The sequence below is a fragment of the Spinacia oleracea genome, chromosome 6 (assembly GCF_020520425.1).
Source record: "Spinacia oleracea cultivar Varoflay chromosome 6, BTI_SOV_V1, whole genome shotgun sequence".
Taxonomy (NCBI): domain Eukaryota; kingdom Viridiplantae; phylum Streptophyta; class Magnoliopsida; order Caryophyllales; family Amaranthaceae; genus Spinacia; species Spinacia oleracea.
Window position 1 is genome coordinate 35,909,881 of NC_079492.1, and position 23,207 is coordinate 35,933,087.

Genomic DNA, 23,207 nt, shown 5'->3' on the forward strand with positions numbered 1-23,207 from the left:
CACAGCTTACTCTTGACTGAACCCGTAGGGTCACACAAATAGTACGTAAACGGATCAAGTATTTAATGGCATTAAATACTCTATCTATGGATATTCGGAATCGACGGATCTTGGTTTCAGTGGGAGCTGAGATCGTCACAAGCAAGAAATGAATACTCCGGAAACGATGATATTGCCGGAAACGGAAATATGGATCGTATCGGAAATATAAATATTATCCAAGTCATAGATGTTGCCGGAAACGGAAACATGGTACGTATCGGAAAATATTATCGGAAATGGAAATATTGCCGGAATCGGAAATATTGCCGGAAACAGAAATATTGTCAGAATCGGAAATATTTTCGGAATCGGAAAATAATTCCGGAAACGGAAATATTAAATATTTGTTCGAAACGGAAATTGATTCCGGAATCGGAAATATTAAATATTGTTCGTATCGGAAATGAATTCCGGAACCGGGAATTTAATCGGAAGCGTATCGTACGAATAAGCATCGGACGAGGCCTGCCGGACGAGGGCCCAGCATGAAGCCAAGCCATCGCCCAGCAAGCCAAGCGCGCCACACGAACAGCCAAGGCCACGCCAGGCCCAGCGCAAGGCCAGGCCCAGCAGGCCATGGCAGCGCGCGCAGCGACGGGCTGCGAGCTGTGCTGCTGCTCGCGTGGGCTTGCGGCTTGCGTGGGCCGAGCGGCCGTGTGGGCTGTGCGCGGGCATGGCCTGCACGCTCGTGGGTCATGCTCGTGTAGAGTTTGTGTTCACATACGAAACCTAAAATTGTGTAGGATTTGTTTGACGATTAAATTCCTAAAAGGATAAAATTAATTAATTAGAGTCCTACTAGGATTCTAGTTTAACTAATTAGTATCCTAATAAGATTCCAGTTCCTTTTCCATACCTATATAAATAAGGGCCTAGGGTCATTATTTGCAAATACGATTGAAGTATTCAAAGGGTAAGTTTTTGAAATGAAATTAACCATACACTTGCAAACACTAGCCGAAATTCCTAGTAACCTTAAGGGCGATTCTAGTTGGTCTAACTTGAGGCGGATCCGGACGTACTGTGGACTATCTACGGAGGGACGACATTTGGAGTCCTAAAGACTTGTTCTTGTTCGGTTCGGGCGCAGCTAGGGAAGGCACGCTACAACATGTATGCATCAATTCTATGCTAAATGATTATGTGAATATAATATGCTTTCCTGGCTTTATGATTTTTCCGCATGATTTATGAATTGTCATATGTATCATAACCTAACAGTGGTATCAGGAGCCTCTTAATATTTTCATAATCTAAATTGCATAAACATGGTTAAATATTACAAATTTGCAAGAATTAAAAAGGGGTGATTAATTTTCGTAATTGTTAATTAATTGCAAATTGCGTTTATTTAATTATACGTACGCAGTTTTTCGGCAGTTTCTTCGTTACTCATCCAAATCGAGTGATTTTTGTGTCAATTCCGCATGTAAAAGGCATTCTAAAATTTTGACAAAATTTCGTAAATTTAAGATGTTAAATTAAATATTTGCGATTCTTGTTGATAAATCTTGAATTTTTGATTGACCTACTGTATATGTTTAACAAGTTTGAATGCCTAGCCTTGTTAATTATGCAATCTAATTTGTAACTATGATTAATTTGTTGAAAATTGGAATAATTTAGGATTAATTTGATTTTCATAATTGGTTATAATTTAATTAGATACCTATGATTAAAAACCACCATAAAAATTGTAAATTTATGTTAAATTTTAAATTTTTATGACCTAGACTTGAATCCATGTTAATCGGAAATCAATTAAATAATAAATTTTCGATTTTTCGCCCTAAAATTATGAAATTAATATTGTTTATTAATTTGTCATTAATTTTGAATATAAATTTTTAATTTTTATGCGATTCACTCATATAACTTGCACGCACAAAGCAATGGACGCTACGTGTTACCCTTAAGGGATGTTGTATAGTGCGGGCATGCGACGACGAGCAAGGGAGCTCGAAGCCCATGCGGTACGAATGCAGCGAGCAAGGGCATGGTGCACGAGCACAAGGCAGCAGCCCTGCCTTGTGTCGTGGGCTGTGAGCAATGGGCGCATGGGCAAGGGCGAGAGCAAGGAGCGAGAAGTCGTGTGTGGGCAGCAAGCGTGCTGCGCCACAGCGCGCACTGCCTCGCGCGCATCAAGCGCATGTGTGCGTGCGACGAGCGCTGCGCCCAGCGATGGCGTGCAGCGTGCTTGTTGCGACGTGCGACGAGCACTGCGCCCAGCGATGGCGTGCAGCGTGCTTGTTGCGACGTGCGACGAGCGCTGCGCCCAGCGATGGCGAACAGCTTGCTTGTTGCAACGTGCGACGAGCGCTGCGCCCAGCGATGGGCTGCGGCAGCATGCTTGTTGCATCGAGCGCTGGCGCGCGCAGCGAGCACTGGCTCGCGTGTTCGATTGATGCCTTGCGATGGGGAGCAGCAGCGATGCGACGCAGCGCATGGGCTGCGCGCACATGGCCAACGATGGCTGTGTGCGTGTGGCCCATGGGCGTGCGTTGCGTGGGGTTGTTGCGTTGCGATTAGATCGTTTTGAAATTTTAATTTGAAATTTTCAGTTTACGTAATTTTAATTAATTTTAAAATTAATAATTTAAATTATTTTCTTGGATTTTAATTTTGAATATTGTAATTATAATAAATTTTATTTATTCTAATTATTTTACTAAAATTAAAATCATGAATTAATTTAAATACGACTAAAATTAAATTAAATTTATGGATTCAATTATAAATTTATATGAGCTTTAAATTTTAATTAAATTTGTATGTTTCCGGTTAGACTAGCATATGAATTTATTGGTTTAAGTGGGAGCCCTTTTTAGTCATAAACAACTTGATTAGAATTAATAAGGACTGAATAATTTGTAGATTATTGGTGCCCTTGATTAATTGCTGCAAATGTTTATGTGATGCATAATGTGTTTTACTAACCAGCTATGTGGGCCAATCATGATAATGAATGGGTGAATGGTATATATTGTATATGTACTGTTTTGCAGGTTATAAAGTGACTACTATGGCCCAAATAGGATAGAAAATATGGTCTGCGTACCATTAATTTGAATGTAATTGGTCTAAAGTACCAAAGTTGTTTTTCAATTCAAATATGGTATGCGTACCATCAAATAGTTGTAATTAGTTTTAATTATAGCTTATCCTATTTGAAGAAAATGGTGCCTCCCACGGAGATTTTCAAGACGGACTTTGAAGTTAAAGCTTCAAGATGAAGTCGGGCCATACTAGATCACATTTATCTTATGCATGTTTTAAGTTTTTTATTGCTTTTAAATATGTCTTAAAATGCATGAGATAAAAGCTTGATTATGTTGCATGATTAAGGATTTTAGTTCACTTAAAATCTAACCAACATAGTAAGAGCCTTAAGTTCCAAACTAAAAAATTGAGTTAAAAGGTGCCATGCCAAAATATACACTTGCTTGGATATCCTTTACATCAATCTAGTAATAGTTTTCGCTCAGCGAGGTGTTACTTATTGGTCCTAAAGGGGCAAGGTACACATATAATTGTGAGTACATGTTAGTTTTGGTGAAACTCAACGATATAAGTTAGGAGTCCTTTTATGTCGTGGCAAAATCGATAGGTTTACCTAATAAGTTCTTAGACGTGCCTATCAACCAAGAATAGTTTCTAGACTATTAGCCAAAGGCTTTTGCTTACCTAAGATGTTTTAGGATTAAGTCGACAAACTGTGCTTAGTCTTCAATGATTTTAGGATCTTGGAATCATTTTATTCACACCTGCCGGAACACATAACTTGAATAAAATGCTTAATGAACATTGAATTATGCATGTATGCTGGAATTTAAAGTTTATTAAGAGAAACTGTGAATGGTTATTTATTTGTTTATTCTTTTCAATTGTAGTTTTAAATATGGCAAACAACAATTCATTCAACATTCGATCAATTCTCGAAAAGGAGAAGTTGAGCGGGAAAAACTTCCTTGACTAGCAAAGGAACTTGCAAATAGTTCTTATGCAGGAAGAAAAGGAGTATGTCCTAGAAGAGGCGATGCCCGAAGCCGCAGGCGACGGGGTCACTCAGGCAGCCCTCAATCGTTGGATTGATGCCAACAAGGATGTGAAATGTCTAATGCTCGCCACCATGAGTGCAGATCTGCAGAAAACGTTCATCAACTCAGATGCTTTCACAATCATCAGTGAGTTGAAGAACATGTTCCAAGATCAGGCTCGAGTCGAAAGATTCGAGACTCATAGGAAAATTCTTGAGACCAAGCTTAAGAAAGGCGAGCCCGTAAGTCCACATGTTCTCAAAATGATTGGACTCATTGAGAATATGAGTCGGCTGGATCAGCAATTTTCTCAGGAAATGGCTATAGACACCATCCTCCATTCTCTTCATAGCGGGTATGATCAGTTCAAACTGAACTACAGTATGAATAGTCTGGACAAAACGCTCACTGAGCTTCACGGTATGCTGAAGACCGCTGAAAAGACGCTCAAAAGTGATAAGCAGGATGTGCTTATGGTGCGTGGGGGCAAGTTCAAGAAATCTGGAAAGAAGAGGATTGCTAAGAAAGGTGGCAACGAGCCAGCCCAACTAAGCAAACTGGCGCCAAATCTGTAAAGAGGAAGGTCAGTCAACCCACTTCTGAATCCGAATGCTTCTACTGCAAGAAGAAGGGGCATTGGAAGAGAGATTGCTTGAAGCTAAAGGAAGATCAGAAGAACGGAACAGTCATTCCATCTTCAGGTATTTTCGTTATAGACTGTATACTTGCTAATTCAACTTCTTGGCTATTAGATACAGGTTGTGGCTCACACTTATGTTCCAATCCACAGGGACAAAGAAGAAGTAGAAAGTTAAGCAAGGGTGAAGTCGACCTACGAGTGGGAAATGGAGCACGGATTGCTGCATTAGCTGTAGGAACTTATTATTTGTCGTTGCCCTCCGGGCTAGTTTTGGAACTGGAAGAGTGTTTCCATGTTCCAAGTCTTACTAAAAACATCATTTCTGTTTCTTGCTTAGATGCTAAGGGATTTTCCTTTTTTAATAAAAGACAATAGTTGTGCGTTTTATTTTAAAGAGATGTTTTATGGATCTGCTAGATTAGTCAATGGACTTTATTTATTAGATCACGACAAACAAGTATATAACATAAATACCAAAAAGGCCAAAAAGGATGATTCAGATCTCACCTATCTGTGGAATTGTCGATTAGGCCATATAAACTTGAAACGCTTAGAAAGACTTCAAAAGGAAGGAATTCTAGAACCATTTGACTTAGAGGATTATGGTAAATGCGAATCATGTTTACTTGGCAAAATGACAAAGCAACCTTTCTCTAAAGTTGGAGAAAGAGCAAATGAACTATTGGGTTTAATCCATACAGATGTATGTGGACCAATGAGTACAAATGCTAGAGGTGGTTTCAGCTACTTTATCACTTTCACTGATGACTTCAGTAGATATGGTTATGTCTACCTAATGAAGCATAAGTCTGAATCCTTTAACAAATTCAAGGAATTTCAGAGTGAAGTAGAGAATCAATTAGGCAAGAAGATTAAGGCACTGCGGTCTGACAGAGGCGGTGAATATCTGAGCTATGAATTTGATGATCATCTGAAAGAATGTGGAATTCTATCAGAATTGACTCCTCCTGGAACACCACAATGGAACGGTGTGTCAGAACGGAGGAACAGAACCTTGCTAGACATGGTCAGGTCAATGATGGGTCAGGCCAAACTTCCATTAGAATTTTTTGGACATGCACTAAATACAGCTGCACTCACTATAAATAGAGCTCCGTCTAAAGCTGTCGAAAAGACTCCATATGAGTTATGGTTTGGAAAGCCTCCAAATGTGTCTTTTCTTAAGATTTGGGGATGTGAAGTATACTTCAAACGATTAATTTCAGACAAACTTCATCCAAAATCTGACAAATGTATCCTTGTGGGCTATCCAAAGGAAACAAAGGGGTATTACTTCTACAATACATCTGAGAACAAGGTGTTTGTTGCTCGAGATGGTGTCTTTTTGGAGAAAGATCACATTTCCAAAATGACAAGTGGGAGAAAAGTAGACCTCGAAGAAATTCGAGTCGAACAACAAACTCTAGAGAATGCTCAAGATGACATTCAGGATGAAACTCAGAGATCTTTAGAAGAATCTGGTGAGAATCATGGTCAATCTAGAATTGTTACCCCGCGTAGATCGCAAAGATATAGATCTCAACCGGAAAGGTACTTAGGTATTTTGACGAACGAGAGCTATGACGTTCTATTACTTGAAACTGATGAACCTGCGACTTACAAACAAGCTATGACGAGCCCTAGCTCCAAGCAATGGCAAGAAGCCATGCAATCTGAATTAGACTCCATGTTTGAAAACCAAGTATGGGATTTGGTCGATTTGCCAGATGGCTACCAAGCCATTGGAAGCAAATGGGTTTTCAAACTGAAAAAGGACAAGGATGGGAAACTTGAAGTTTTCAAAGCTAGATTGGTTGCAAAAGGTTACAGGCAAGTACACGGTGTGGATTACGATGAAACCTTTTCACCAGTTGCAATGCTAAAGTCTATTCGGATAATGTTAGTAATCGCTGCATATTACGATTACAAAATATGGCAGATGGATGTCAAAACTGCTTTCTTAAACGGCGTTTTAACAGAAACTGTGTTTATGACACAGCCTGAAGGTTTTGAGTATCCAAAGAATGCTAAAAAGGTATGCAAGCTAAAGAAGTCAATCTACGGATTGAAGCAGGCATCCAGGAGCTGGAATATACGTTTTGATGAAGCAGTCAGTGACTTTGGTTTCATCAAGAACGCAGACGAATCTTGTGTATACAAGAAGGTCAGTGGGAGCAAAATTGCTTTCCTAGTATTATATGTCGACGACATATTACTTATCGAAAATGACATTCCTATGTTGAACTCTGTCAAGATTTGGCTTGGGAAACGTTTTTCGATGAATGATCTAGGAGAAGCACAGTACATATTGGGCATCAAGATTTACAGAGATAGATCTAAAAAGATGATTGGACTTAGTCAAAGCACTTATATCAATAAGGTGCTTGATAGGTTCAAGATGGCAGACTCCAACCGAGGCTACCTACCCATGTCTCATGGAATAACTCTAAGCAAGACTCAGTGCCCAAAAACACTTGATGAGCGTAGACGAATGAATGGGATTCCATATGCATCATTGATTGGGTCAATAATGTATGCTATGATATGTACACACCCTGATGTTGCATACGCACTCAGTGCTACGAGCAGATACCAGTCAGACCTAGGAGAGGCGCATTGGACTGCTGCCAAGAATATTCTGAATTACCTGAAAAGGCACAAAGATGACTTCCTGGTCTATGTTGGAGATGATGAATTAATTGTTAAAGGTTATACGGACGCAAGTTTCCAAACCGACAAAGATGATTTCAGATCACAGTTTGGGTTTGTCTTCTGCCTCAACGGAGGTGCAGTAAGCTGGAAAAGTGCTAAGCAAAGCACCATTGCGGATTCTACAACTGAAGCGGAGTACATTGCTGCACATGAAGCAGCAAAGGAAGCTATATGGCTAAGGAAGTTCATAGGTGAACTTGGTGTAGTCCCCTCCATTAAAGGACCAATAGCCCTGTATTGTGTTAATAACGGAGCTATTGCACAGGCAAAGGAGCCTAGACACCACCAGAGAGTCAAGCATGTACTTCGTAGATTTCACCTTCTACGAGAGTTCGTTGAAAGGAAGGAAGTCGAAATAAGCAAAATTGGAACTGATGACAACATATCAGATCCATTGACTAAACCTCTGCCGCAGGCGAAGCACAACTCGCACACTGCAGCTATGGGAATCAAGCATATTGGAGAATGGCTTTGATATCCTTGTTTAATGTTTTAAAGTTTTAGAGTTTAAATCTTTGTAAAACATTATTGGTTAATCATTCACAATAATTGAAGAGAATTCATTTTTCCATTTAATTTGTGGTTTATTAAATGATGAGTCCCTTCAATTTGGCGATATATTCAAGATAGACTGTCAGGACCAGTCCTGTGACTAAGAAATGTCTATCAAGTGAAATTGAATGTCAAAGGTTGAAAATGGTCCCTAGTCGGAGTTTTCTATAAAATGGGACGCATAGAAAACGTTAGACGATTAGAATGCAAGATGACTAGTAGTTCTGTTTCTTGAACTATGTGGACATGGCAATGTCATAATCATTTGCATAGATACTTACTTTGGGAAGACTAGTATCGGACAAGACCTATGAAACTTGACTGTAAGAGATGAAAATCTGTCATAAGTAAATTTCATTAAAATTATTAGACACTAAATCCTCAATACATGAGTGATTTGAAATTACTTGTTTGAGAACTGGTTGCTTTGACGTTGACCAACCGTCGCACCGTAAAAGGAGGCTATAAAGGCAACGCTCAGGTAATCACCTATCAAACGAAGTCTAATCTCAAGATCGCAAGATTGGGATTATCCTCCCATAAATCGGGATGAGATGCTTAAAAGTTGTACAAGGCCACTCGGAGAGCTAGAAACTGTGAAATGCATGGCCGTGCTCGGATGAATCATAGGCTATGATTATATGTTTATTTGATCAGTTGAACTCTGAAACCGAGGAACACCTCTGGACATAATAAGGATGACAACTCTTACCTTATGTTCAAGAGCAAGCATCGAGCGACAAAGGAATTAGGAAATGCAAATTTGTCCCTAAGGACAAGTGGGAGACTGAAGGAAATAATGCCCTTGGTACAAGTATGCATTCTATGTTAAGTCTAATAAGTGCGGTTCAGTATTAATTAACAAGTTCATAATGCAGTGAGATCAAGTGAGCTGAATGCCTAGCTAGAGGCCGCTTCAGTTCAAGTGGAATTAATGATATTAATCCACAGCTTACTCTTGACTGAACCCGTAGGGTCACACAAATAGTACGTAAACGGATCAAGTATTTAATGGCATTAAATACTCTATCTATGGATATTCGGAATCGACGGATCTTGGTTTCAGTGGGAGCTGAGATCGTCACAAGCAAGAAATGAATACTCCGGAAACGATGATATTGCCGGAAACGGAAATATGGATCGTATCGGAAATAAGTATTATCCAAGTCGTAGATGTTGCCGGAAACGGAAACATGGTACGTATCGGAAAATGTTATCGGAAATGGAAATATTGCCGGAATCGGAAATATTGCCGGAAACGGAAATATTGTCAGAATCGGAAATATTATCGGAATCGGAAAATAATTCCGGAAACGGAAATATTAAATATTTGTTCGAAACGGAAATTGATTCCGGAATCGGAAATATTAAATATTGTTCGTATCGGAAATGAATTCCGGAACCGGGAATTTAATCGGAAGCGTATCGTACGAATAAGCATCGGACGAGGCCTGTCGGACGAGGGCCTAGCACGAAGCTAAGCCATCGCCCAGCAAGCCAAGCGCGCCACACGAACAGCCAAGGCCACGCCAAGCCCAGCGCAAGGCCAGGCCCAGCAGGCCATGGCAGCGCGCGCAGCGATGGGCTGCGAGCTGTGCTGCTGCTCGCGTGGGCTTGCGGCTCGCGTGGGCCGAGCGGCCGTGGGGGCTGTGCGCGGGCATGGCCTGCACGCTCGTGGTTCATGCTCGTGTAGAGTTTGTGTTCACATACGAAACCTAAAATTGTGTAGGATTTGTTTGATTATTAAATTCCTAAAAGGATAAAATTAATTAATTAGAGTCCTACTAGGATTCTAGTTTAACTAATTAGTATCCTAATAAGATTCCAGTTCCTTTTCCATACCTCTATAAATAAGGGCCTAGGGTCATTATTTGCAAAGACGATTGAAGTATTCAAAGGGTAAGTTTTTGAAATAAAATTAACCATACACTTGCAAACACTAGCCGAAATTCCTAGTAACCTTAAGGGCGATTCTAGCTGGTCTAACTTGAGGCGGATCCGGACGTACTGTGGACTATCTACGGAGGGACGACATTTGGAGTCCTAAAGAATTGTTCTTGTTCGGTTCGGGCGCAGCTAGAAAAGGCACGCTACAACATGTATGCATCAATTCTATGCTAAATGATTATGTGAATATATAATATGCTTTCCTGGCTTTATGATTTTTCCGCATGATTTATGAATTGTCATATGTATCATAACCTAACTGTGGTATCACGAGCCTCTTATTATTTTCATAATCTAAATTGCATAAACATGGTTAAATATTACAAATTTGCAAGAATTAAAAAGGGGTGATTAATTTTCGTAATTGTTAATTAATTGCAAATTGCGTTTATTTAATTATACGTATGCAGTTTTTCGGCAGTTTCTTCGTTACTCATCCAAATCGAGTGATTTTTGTGTCAATTCCGCATGTAAAAGGAATTCTAAAATTTTGACAAAATTTCGTAAATTTAAGATGTTAAATTAAATATTTGCGATTCTTGTTGATAAATCTTGAATTTTTGATTGACCTACTGTATATGTTTAACAAGTTTGAATGCCTAGCCTTGTTAATTATGCAATCTAATTTGTAATTATGATTAATTTGTTGAAAATTGGAATAATTTAGGATTAATTTGATTTTCATAATTGGTTATAATTTAATTAGATACCTATGATTAAAAACCACCATAAAAATTGTAAATTTATGTTAAATTTTAAATTTTTATGACCTAGACTTGAATCCATGTTAATCGGAAATCAATTAAATAATAAATTTTCGATTTTTCGCCCTAAAATTATGAAATTAATATTATTTATTAATTTGTCATTAATTTTGAATATAAATTTTTAATTTTTATGCGATTCGCTCATATAACTTGCACGCACAAAGCAATGGACGCTACGTGTTACCCTTAAGGGATGTTGTATAGTGCGGGCATGCGACGACGAGCAAGGGAGCTCGAAGCCCATGCGGTACGAATGCAGCGAGCAAGGGCATGGTGCACGAGCACAAGGCAGCAGCCCTGCCTTGTGTCGTGGGCTGTGAGCAATGGGCGCATGGGCAAGGGCGAGAGCAAGGAGCGAGCAGTCGTGTGTGGGCAGCAAGCGTGCTGCGCCACAGCGCGCACTGCCTCGCGCAAGCGCACGAAGCCTCGCGCGCATCAAGCGCATGTGTGCGTGCGACGAGCGCTGCGCCCAGCGATGGCGTGCAGCGTGCTTGTTGCGACGTGCGACGAGCGCTGCGCCCAGTGATGGCGTGCAGCGTGCTTGTTGCGACGTGCGACGAGCGCTGCGCCCAGCGATGGCGAACAACTTGCTTGTTGCGACGTGCGACGAGCGCTGCGCCCAGCGATGGGCTGCGGCAGCATGCTTGTGGCGTCGAGCGCTGGCGCGCGCAGCGAACACTGGCTCGCGTGTTCGATTGATGCCTTGCGATGGGGAGCAGCAGCGATGCGACGCAGCGCATGGGCTGCGCGCACATGGCCAGCGATGGCTGTGTGCGTGTGGCCCATGGGCGTGCGTTGCGTGGGGTTGTTGCGTTGCGATTAGATCGTTTTGAAATTTTAATTTGAAATTTTCAGTTTACGTAATTTTAATTAAATTTAAAATTAATAATTTAAATTATTTTCTTGGATTTTAATTTTGAATATTGTAATTATAATAAATTTTATTTATTCTAATTATTTTACTAAAATTAAAATCATGAATTAATTTAAATACGACTAAAATTAAATTAAATTTATGGATTCAATTATAAATTAATATGAGCTTTAAATTTTAATTAAATTTGTATGTTTCCGGTTAGACTAGCATATGAATTTATTGGTTTAAGTGGGAGCCCTTTTTAGTCATAAACAACTTGATTAGAATTAATAAGGACTGAATAATTTGTAGATTATTGGTGCCCTTGATTAATTGCTGCAAATGTTTATGTGATGCATAATGTGTTTTACTAACCAGCTATCTGGGCCATTCATGATAATGAATGGGTGAATGGTATATATTGTATATGTACTGTTTTGCAGGTTATAAAGTGACTAGTATGGCCCAAATAGGATAGAAAATATGGTCTGCGTACCATTAATTTGAATGTAATTGGTCTAAAGTACCAAAGTTGTATTTCAATTCAAATATGGTCTGCGTACCATCAAATAGTTGTAATTAGTTTTAATTATAGCTTATCCTATTTGAAGAAAATGGTGCCTCCCACGGAGATTTTCAAGACGGACTTTGAAGTTAAAGCTTCAAGATGAAGTCGGGCCATACTAGATCACATTTATCTTATGCATGTTTTAAGTTATTTATTGCTTTTAAATATGTCTTAAAATGCATGAGATCAAAGCTTGATTATGTTGCATGATTAAGGATTTTAGTTCACTTAAAATCTAACCAACATAGTAAGAGCCTTAAGTTCCAAACTTAAAAATTGAGTTAAAAGGTGCCATGCCAAAATATACACTTGCTTGGATATCCTTTACATCAATCTAGTAATAGTTTTCGCTCAGCGAGGTGTTACTTATTGGTTCTAAAGGGGCAAGGTACACAAATAATTGTGAGTACATGTTAGTTTTGGTGAAACTCAACGATATAAGTAAGGAGTCCTTTTATGTCGTGGAAAAATCGATAGGTTTACCTAATAAGTTCTTAGACGTGCCTATCAACCAAGAATAGTTTCTAGACTATTAGCAAAAGGCTTTTGCTTACCTAAGATGTTCTAGGATTAAGTCGACAAACTGTGCTTAGTTCTTCAATGATTTTAGGATCTTGGAATCATTTTATTCACACCTGCCGGAACACATAACTTGAATAAAATGCTTAATGAACATTGAATTATGCATGTATGCTGGAATTTAAAGTTTATTAAGAGAAACTGTGAATGGTTATTTATTTGTTTATTCTTTTCAATTGTAGTTTTAAATATGGCAAACAACAATTCATTCAACATTCGATCAATTCTCGAAAAGGAGAAGTTGAGCGGGAAAAACTTCCTTGACTGGCAAAGGAACTTGCAAATAGTTCTTATGCAGGAAGAAAAGGAGTATGTCCTAGAAGAGGCGATGCCCGAAGCCGCAGGCGACGGGGTCACTCAGGCAGCCCTCAATCGTTGAATTGATGCCAACAAGGATGTGAAATGTCTAATGCTCGCCACCATGAGTGCAGATCTGCAGAAAACGGTCATCAACTCAGATGCTTTCACAATCATCAGTGAGTTGAAGAACATGTTCCAAGATCAGGCTCGAGTCGAAAGATTCGAGACTCATAGGCAAATTCTTGAGACCAAGCTTAAGAAAGGCGAGCCCGTAAGTCCACATGTTCTCAAAATGATTGGACTCATTGAGAATATGAGTCGGCTGGATCAGCAATTTTCTCAGGAAATGGCTATAGACACCATCCTCCATTCTCTTCATAGCGGGTATGATCAGTTCAAACTGAACTACAGTATGAATAGTCTGGACAAAACGCTCACTGAGCTTCACGGTATGCTGAAGACCGCTGAAAAGACGCTCAAAAGTGATAAGCAGGATGTGCTTATGGTGCGTGGGGGAAAGTTCAAGAAATCTGGAAAGAAGAGGAATGCTAAGAAAGGTGGCAACAAGGCCAGCCCAACTAAGCAAACTAGCGCCAAATCTGTAAAGAGGAAGGTCAGTCAACCCACTTCTGAATCTGAATGCTTCTACTACAAGAAGAAGGGGCATTGGAAGAGAGATTGCTTGAAGCTAAAGGAAGATCAGAAGAACGGAACAGTCATTCCATCTTCAGGTATTTTCGTTATAGACTGTATACTTGCTAATTCAACTTCTTGGCTATTACATACAGGTTGTGGCTCACACTTATGTTCCAATCCACAGGGACAAAGAAGAAGTAGAACGTTAAGCAAGGGTGAAGTCGACCTACGAGTGGGAAATGGAGCACGGATTGCTGCATTAGCTGTAGGAACTTATTATTTGTCGTTGCCCTCCGGGCTAGATTTGGAACTGGAAGAGTGTTTCCATGTTCCAAGTCTTACTAAAAACATCATTTCTGTTTCTTGCTTAGATGCTAAGGGATTTTCCTTTTTTAATAAAAGACAATAGTTGTGCGTTTTATTTTAAAGAGATGTTTTATGGATCTGCTAGATTAGTCAATGGACTTTATTTATTAGATCACGACAAACAAGTATATAACATAAATACCAAAAAGGCCAAAAAGGATGATTCAGATCTCACCTATCTGTGGCATTGTCGATTAGGCCATATAAACTTGAAACGCTTAGAAAGACTTCAAAAGGAAGGAATTCTAGAACCATTTGACTTAGAGGATTATGGTAAATGCGAATCATGTTTACTTGGCAAAATGACAAAGCAACCTTTCTCTAAAGTTGGAGAAAGAGCAAATGAACTATTGGGTTTAATCCATACAGATGTATGTGGACCAATGAGTACAAATGCTAGAGGTGGTTTCAGCTACTTTATCACTTTCACTGATGACTTCCGTAGATATGGTTATGTCTACCTAATGAAGCATAAGTCTGAATCCTTTAACAAATTCAAGGAATTTCAGAGTGAAGTAGAGAATCAATTAGGCAAGAAGATTAAGGCACTGCGGTCTGACAGAGGCGGTTAATATCTGAGCTATGAATTTGATGATCATCTGAAAGAATGTGGAATTCTATCAGAATTGACTCCTCCTGGAACACCAAAATGGAACGGTGTGTCATAACGGAGGAACAGAACCTTGCTAGACATGGTCAAGTCAATGATGGGTCAGGCCAAACTTCCATTAGAATTTTGGGGACATGCACTAAATACAGCTGCACTCACTATAAATAGAGATCCGTCTAAAGCTGTCGAAAAGACTCCATATGAGTTATGGTTTGGAAAGCCTCCAAATGTGTCTTTTCTTAAGATTTGGGGATGTGAAGTATACGTCAAACGATTAATTTCAGACAAACTTCATCCAAAATCTGACAAATGTATCCTTGTGGGCTATCCAACGGAAACAAAGGGGTATTACTTCTACAATACATCTGAGAACAAGGTGTTTGTTGCTCGAGATGGTGTCTTTTTGGAGAAAGATCACATTTCCAAAATGACAAGTGGGAGAAAAGTAGACCTCGAAGAAATTCGAGTCGAACAACAAACTCTAGAGAATGCTCAAGATGACATTCAGGATGAAACTCAGAGATCTTTAGAAGAATCTGGTGAGAATCATGGTCAATCTAGAAATGTTACCCCGCGTAGATCGCAAAGATATAGATCTCAACCGGAAAGGTACTTAGGTATTTTGACGAACGAGAGCTATGACGTTCTATTACTTGAAAGTGATGAACCTGCGACTTACAAACAAGCTATGACGAGCCCTAGCTCCAAGCAATGGCAAGAAGCCATGCAATCTGAATTAGACTCCATGTTTGAAAACCAAGTATGGGATTTGGTCGATTTGCCAGATGGCTACCAAGCCATTGGAAGCAAATGGGTTTTCAAACTGAAAAAGGACAAGGATGGGAAACTTGAAGTTTTCAAAGCTAGATTGGTTGCAAAAGGTTACAGGCAAGTCCACGGTGTGGATTACGATGAAACCTTTTCACCAGTTGCAATGCTAAAGTCTATTCGGATAATGTTAGTAATCGCTGCATATTACGATTACAAAATATGGCAGATGGATGTCAAAACTGCTTTCTTAAACGGCGTTTTAACAGAAACTGTGTTTATGACACAGCCTGAAGGTTTTCAGTATCCAAAGAATGCTAAAAAGGTATGCAAGCTAAAGAAGTCAATCTACGGATTGAAGCAGGCATCCAGGAGCTGGAATATACGTTTTGATGAAGCAGTCAGTGACTTTGGTTTCATCAAGAACGCAGACGAATCTTGTGTATACAAGAAGGTCAGTGGGAGCAAAATTGCTTTCCTAGTATTATATGTCGACGACATATTACTTATCGAAAATGACATTCCTATGTTGAACTCTGTCAAGATTTGGCTTGGGAAACGTTTTTCGATGAATGATCTAGGAGAAGCACAGTACATATTGGGCATCAAGATTTACAGAGATAGATCTAAAAAGATGATTGGACTTAGTCAAAGCACTTATATCAATAAGGTGCTTGATAGGTTCAAGATGGCAGACTCCAAGCGAGGCTACCTACCCATGTCTCATGGAATAACTCTAAGCAAGACTCAGTGCCCAAAAACACTTGATGAGCGTAGACGAATGAATGGGATTCCATATGCATCATTGATTGCTTCAATAATGTATGCTATGATATGTACACACCCGGATGTTGCATACGCACTCAGTGCTACGAGCAGATACCAGTCAGACCTAGGAGAGGCGCATTGGACTGCTGCCAAGAATATTCTGAAGTACCTGAAAAGGCACAAAGATGACTTCCTGGTCTATGGTGGAGATGATGAATTAATTGTTAAAGGTTATACGGACGCAAGTTTCCAAACCGACAAAGATGATTTCAGATCACAGTCTGGGTTTGTCTTCTGCCTCAACGGAGGTGCAGTAAGCTGGAAAAGTGCTAAGCAAAGCACCATTGCGGATTCTACAACTGAAGCGGAGTACATTGCTGCACATGAAGCAGCAAAGGAAGCTATATGGCTAAGGAAGTTCATAGGTGAACTTGGTGTAGTCCCCTCCATTAAAGGACCAATAGCCCTGTATTGTGTTAATAACGGAGCTATTGCACAGGCAAAGGAGCCTAGACACCACCAGAGAGTCAAGCATGTACTTCGTAGATTTCACCTTCTACGAGAGTTCGTTGAAAGGAAGGAAGTCGAAATAAGCAAAATTGGAACTGATGACAACATATCAGATCCATTGACTAAACCTCTGCCGCAGGCGAAGCACAACTCGCACACTGCAGCTATGGGAATCAAGCATATTGGAGAATGGCTTTGATATCCTTGTTTAATGTTTTAAAGTTTTAGAGTTTAAATCTTTGTAAAACATTATTGGTTAATCATTCACAATAATTGAAGAGAATTCATTTTTCAATTTAATTTGTGGTTTATTAAATGATGAGTCCCTTCAATTTGGCGATATATTCAAGATAGACTGTCAGGACCAGTCCTGTGACTAAGAAATGTCTATCAAGTGAAATTGAATGTCAAAGGTTGAAAATGGTCCCTAGTCGGAGTTTTCTATAAAATGGGACGCATAGAAAACGTTAGACGATTAGAATGCAAGATGACTAGTAGTTCTGTTTCTTGAACTATGTGGACATGGCAATGTCATAATCATTTGCATAGATACTTACTTTGGGAAGACTAGTATCGGACAAGACCTATGAAACTTGACTGTAAGAGATGAAAATCTGTCATAAGTAAATTTCATTAAAATTATTAGACACTAAATCCTCAATACCTGAGTGATTTGAAATTACTTGTTTGAGAACTGGTTGCTTTGACGTTGACCAACCGTCGCACCGTAAAAGGAGGCTATAAAGGCAACGCTCAGGTAATCACCTATCAAACGAAGTCTAATCTCAAGATCGCAAGATTGGGATTATCCTCCCATAAATCGGGATGAGATGCTTAAAAGTTGTACAAGGCCACTCGGAGAGCTAGAAACTGTGAAATGCATGGCCGTGCTCGGATGAATCATAGGCTATGATTATATGTTTATTTGATCAGTTGAACTCTGAAACCGAGGAACACCTCTGGACATAATAAGCATGACAACTCTTACCTTATGTTCAAGAGCAAGCATCGAGCGACAAAGGAATTAGGAAATGCACACTTGTCCCTAAGGACAAGTGGGAGACTGAAGGAAATAATGCCCTTGGTACAAGTATGCATTCTATGTTAAGTCTAATAAGTGCGGTTCAGTATTAATTAACAAGTTAATAATGCAGTGAGATCAAGTGAGCTGAATGCCTAGCTAGAGGCCGCTTCAGTTCAAGTGGAATTAATGATATTAATCCACAGCTTACTCTTGACTGAACCCGTAGGGTCACACAAATAGTACGTAAACGGATCAAGTATTTAATGGCATTAAATACTCTATCTATGGATATTCGGAATCGACGGATCTTGGTTTCAGTGGGAGCTGAGATCGTCACAAGCAAGAAATGAATACTCCGGAAACGATGATATTGCCGGAAACGGAAATATGGATCGTATCGGAAATAAGTATTATCCAAGTCGTAGATGTTGCCGGAAACGGAAACATGGTACGTATCGGAAAATGTTATCGGAAATGGAAATATTGCCGGAATCGGAAATATTGCCGGAAACGGAAATATTGTCAGAATCGGAAATATTATCGGAATCGGAAAATAATTCCGGAAACGGAAATATTAAATATTTGTTCGAAACGGAAATTGATTCCGGAATCGGAAATATTAAATATTGTTCGTATCGGAAATGAATTCCGGAACCGGGAATTTAATCGGAAGCGTATCGTACGAATAAGCATCGGACGAGGCCTGTCGGACGAGGGCCTAGCACGAAGCTAAGCCATCGCCCAGCAAGCCAAGCGCGCCACACGAACAGCCAAGGCCACGCCAGGCCCAGCGCAAGGCCAGGCCCAGCAGGCCATGGCAGCGCGCGCAGCGATGGGCTGCGAGCTGTGCTGCTGCTCGCGTGGGCTTGCGGCTCGCGTGGGCCGAGCGGCCGTGGGGGCTGTGCGCGGGCATGGCCTGCACGCTCGTGGTTCATGCTCGTGTAGAGTTTGTGTTCACATACGAAACCTAAAATTGTGTAGGATTTGTTTGATGATTAAATTCCTAAAAGGATAAAATTAATTAATTAGAGTCCTACTAGGATTCTAGTTTAACGAATTAGTATCCTAATAAGATTCCAGTTCCTTTTCCATACCTCTATAAATAAGGGCCTAGGGTCATTATTTGCAAAGACGATTGAAGTATTCAAAGGGTAAGTTTTTGAAATAAAATTAACCATACACTTGCAAACACTAGCCGAAATTCCTAGTAACCTTAAGGGCGATTCTAGTTGGTCTAACTTGAGGCGGATCCGGACGTACTGTGGACTATCTACGGAGGGACGACATTTGGAGTCCTAAAGACTTGTTCTTGTTCGGTTCTGGCGCAGCTAGGGAAGGCACGCTACAACATGTATGCATCAATTCTATGCTAAATGATTATGTGAATATAATATGCTTTCCTGGCTTTATGATTTTTCCGCATGATTTATGAATTGTCATATGTATCATAACCTAACTGTGGTATCACGAGCCTCTTATTATTTTCATAATCTAAATTGCATAAACATGGTTAAATATTACAAATTTGCAAGAATTAAAAAGGGGTGATTAATTTTCGTAATTGTTAATTAATTGCAAATTGCGTTTATTTAATTATACGTATGCAGTTTTTCGGCAGTTTCTTCGTTACTCATCCAAATCGAGTGATTTTTGTGTCAATTCCGCATGTAAAAGGAATTCTAAAATTTTGACAAAATTTCGTAAATTTAAGATGTTAAATTAAATATTTGCCATTCTTGTTGATAAATCTTGAATTTTTGATTGACCTACTGTATATGTTTAACAAGTTTGAATGCCTAGCCTTGTTAATTATGCAATCTAATTTGTAATTATGATTAATTTGTTGAAAATTGGAATAATTTAGGATTAATTTGATTTTCATAATTGGTTATAATTTAATTAGATACCTATGATTAAAAACCACCATAAAAATTGTAAATTTATGTTAAATTTTAAATTTTTATGACCTAGACTTGAATCCATGTTAATCGGAAATCAATTAAATAATAAATTTTCGATTTTTCGCCCTAAAATTATGAAATTAATATTATTTATTAATTTGTCATTAATTTTGAATATAAATTTTTAATTTTTATGCGATTCGCTCATATAACTTGCACGCACAAAGCAATGGACGCTACGTGTTACCCTTAAGGGATGTTGTATAGTGCGGGCATGCGACGACGAGCAAGGGAGCTCGAAGCCCATGCGGTACGAATGCAGCGAGCAAGGGCATGGTGCACGAGCACAAGGCAGCAGCCCTGCCTTGTGTCGTGGGCTGTGAGCAATGGGCGCATGGGCAAGGGCGAGAGCAAGGAGCGAGCAGTCGTGTGTGGGCAGCAAGCGTGCTGCGCCACAGCGCGCACTGCCTCGCGCAAGCGCACGAAGCCTCGCGCGCATCAAGCGCATGTGTGCGTGCGACGAGCGCTGCGCCCAGCGATGGCGTGCAGCGTGCTTGTTGCGACGTGCGACGAGCGCTGCGCCCAGCGATGGCGTGCAGCGTGCTTGTTGCGACGTGCGACGAGCGCTGCGCCCAGCGATGGCGAACAACTTGCTTGTTGCGACGTGCGACGAGCGCTGCGCCCAGCGATGGGCTGCGGCAGCATGCTTGTGGCGTCGAGCGCTGGCGCGCGCAGCGAACATTGGCTCGCGTGTTCGATTGATGCCTTGCGAGGGGGAGAAGCAGCGATGCGACGCAGCGCATGGGCTGCGCGCACATGGCCAGCGATGGCTGTGTGCGTGTGGCCCATGGGCGTGCGTTGCGTGGGGTTGTTGCGTTGCGATTAGATCGTTTTGAAATTTTAATTTGAAATTTTCAGTTTACGTAATTTTAATTAAATTTAAAATTAATAATTTAAATTATTTTCTTGGATTTTAATTTTGAATATTGTAATTATCATAAATTTTATTTATTCTAATTATTTTACTAAAATTAAAATCATGAATTAATTTAAATACGACTAAAATTAAATTAAATTTATGGATTCAATTATAAATTAATATGAGCTTTAAATTTTAATTAAATTTGTATGTTTCCGGTTAGACTAGCATATGAATTTATTGGTTTAAGTGGGAGCCCTTTTTAGTCATAAACAACTTGATTAGAATTAATAAGGACTGAATAATTTGTAGATTATTGGTGCCCTTGATTAATTGCTGCAAATGTTTATGTGATGCATAATGTGTTTTACTAACCAGCTATGTGGGCCATTCATGATAATGAATGGGTGAATGGTATATATTGTATATGTACTGTTTTGCAGGTTATAAAGTGACTAGTATGGCCCAAATAGGATAGAAAATATGGTCTGCGTACCATTAATTTGAATGTAATTGGTCTAAAGTACCAAAGTTGTATTTCAATTCAAATATGGTCTGCGTACCATCAAATAGTTGTAATTAGTTTTAATTATAGCTTATCCTATTTGAAGAAAATGGTGCCTCCCACGGAGATTTTCAAGACGGACTTTGAAGTTAAAGCTTCAAGATGAAGTCGGGCCATACTAGATCACATTTATCTTATGCATGTTTTAAGTTATTTATTGCTTTTAAATATGTCTTAAAATGCATGAGATCAAAGCTTGATTATGTTGCATGATTAAGGATTTTAGTTCACTTAAAATCTAACCAACATAGTAAGAGCCTTAAGTTCCAAACTTAAAAATTGAGTTAAAAGGTGCCATGCCAAAATATACACTTGCTTGGATATCCTTTACATCAATCTAGTAATAGTTTTCGCTCAGCGAGGTGTTACTTATTGGTTCTAAAGGGGCAAGGTACACAAATAATTGTGAGTACATGTTAGTTTTGGTGAAACTCAACGATATAAGTAAGGAGTCCTTTTATGTCGTGGCAAAATCGATAGGTTTACCTAATAAGTTCTTAGACGTGCCTATCAACCAAGAATAGTTTCTAGACTATTAGCAAAAGGCTTTTGCTTACCTAAGATGTTTTAGGATTAAGTCGACAAACTGTGCTTAGTTCTTCAATGATTTTAGGATCTTGGAATCATTTTATTCACACCTGCCGGAACACATAACTTGAATAAAATGCTTAATGAACATTGAATTATGCATGTATGCTGGAATTTAAAGTTTATTAAGAGAAACTGTGAATGGTTATTTATTTGTTTATTCTTTTCAATTGTAGTTTTAAATATGGCAAACAACAATTCATTCAACATTCGATCAATTCTCGAAAAGGAGAAGTTGAGCGGGAAAAACTTCCTTGACTGGCAAAGGAACTTGCAAATAGTTCTTATGCAGGAAGAAAAGGAGTATGTCCTAGAAGAGGCGATGCCCGAAGCCGCAGGCGACGGGGTCACTCAGGCAGCCCTCAATCGTTGAATTGATGCCAACAAGGATGTGAAATGTCTAATGCTCGCCACCATGAGTGCAGATCTGCAGAAAACGGTCATCAACTCAGATGCTTTCACAATCATCAGTGAGTTGAAGAACATGTTCCAAGATCAGGCTCGAGTCGAAAGATTCGAGACTCATAGGCAAATTCTTGAGACCAAGCTTAAGAAAGGCGAGCCCGTAAGTCCACATGTTCTCAAAATGATTGGACTCATTGAGAATATGAGTCGGCTGGATCAACAATTTTCTCAGGAAATGGCTATAGACACCATCCTCCATTCTCTTCATAGCGGGTATGATCAGTTCAAACTGAACTACAGTATGAATAGTCTGGACAAAACGCTCACTGAGCTTCACGGTATGCTGAAGACCGCTGAAAAGACGCTCAAAAGTGATAAGCAGGATGTGCTTATGGTGCGTGGGGGAAAGTTCAAGAAATCTGGAAAGAAGAGGAATGCTAAGAAAGGTGGCAACAAGGCCAGCCCAACTAAGCAAACTAGCGCCAAATCTGTAAAGAGGAAGGTCAGTCAACCCACTTCTGAATCTGAATGCTTCTACTGCAAGAAGAAGGGGCATTGGAAGAGAGATTGCTTGAAGCTAAAGGAAGATCAGAAGAACGGAACAGTCATTCCATCTTCAGGTATTTTCGTTATAGACTTTATACTTGCTAATTCAACTTCTTGGCTATTAGATACAGGTTGTGGCTCACACTTACGTTCCAATCCACAGGGACAAAGAAGAAGTAGAACGTTAAGCAAGGGTGAAGTCGACCTACGAGTGGGAAATGGAGCACGGATTGCTGCATTAGCTGTAGGAACTTATTATTTGTCGTTGCCCTCCGGGCTAGATTTGGAACTGGAAGAGTGTTTCCATGTTCCAAGTCTTACTAAAAACATCATTTCTGTTTCTTGCTTAGATGCTAAGGGATTTTCCTTTTTTAATAAAAGACAATAGTTGTGCGTTTTATTTTAAAGAGATGTTTTATGGATCTGCTAGATTAGTCAATGGACTTTATTTATTAGATAACGACAAACAAGTATATAACATAAATACCAAAAAGGCCAAAAAGGATGATTCAGATCTCACCTATCTGTGGCATTGTCGATTAGGCCATATAAACTTGAAACGCTTAGAAAGACTTCAAAAGGAAGGAATTCTAGAACCATT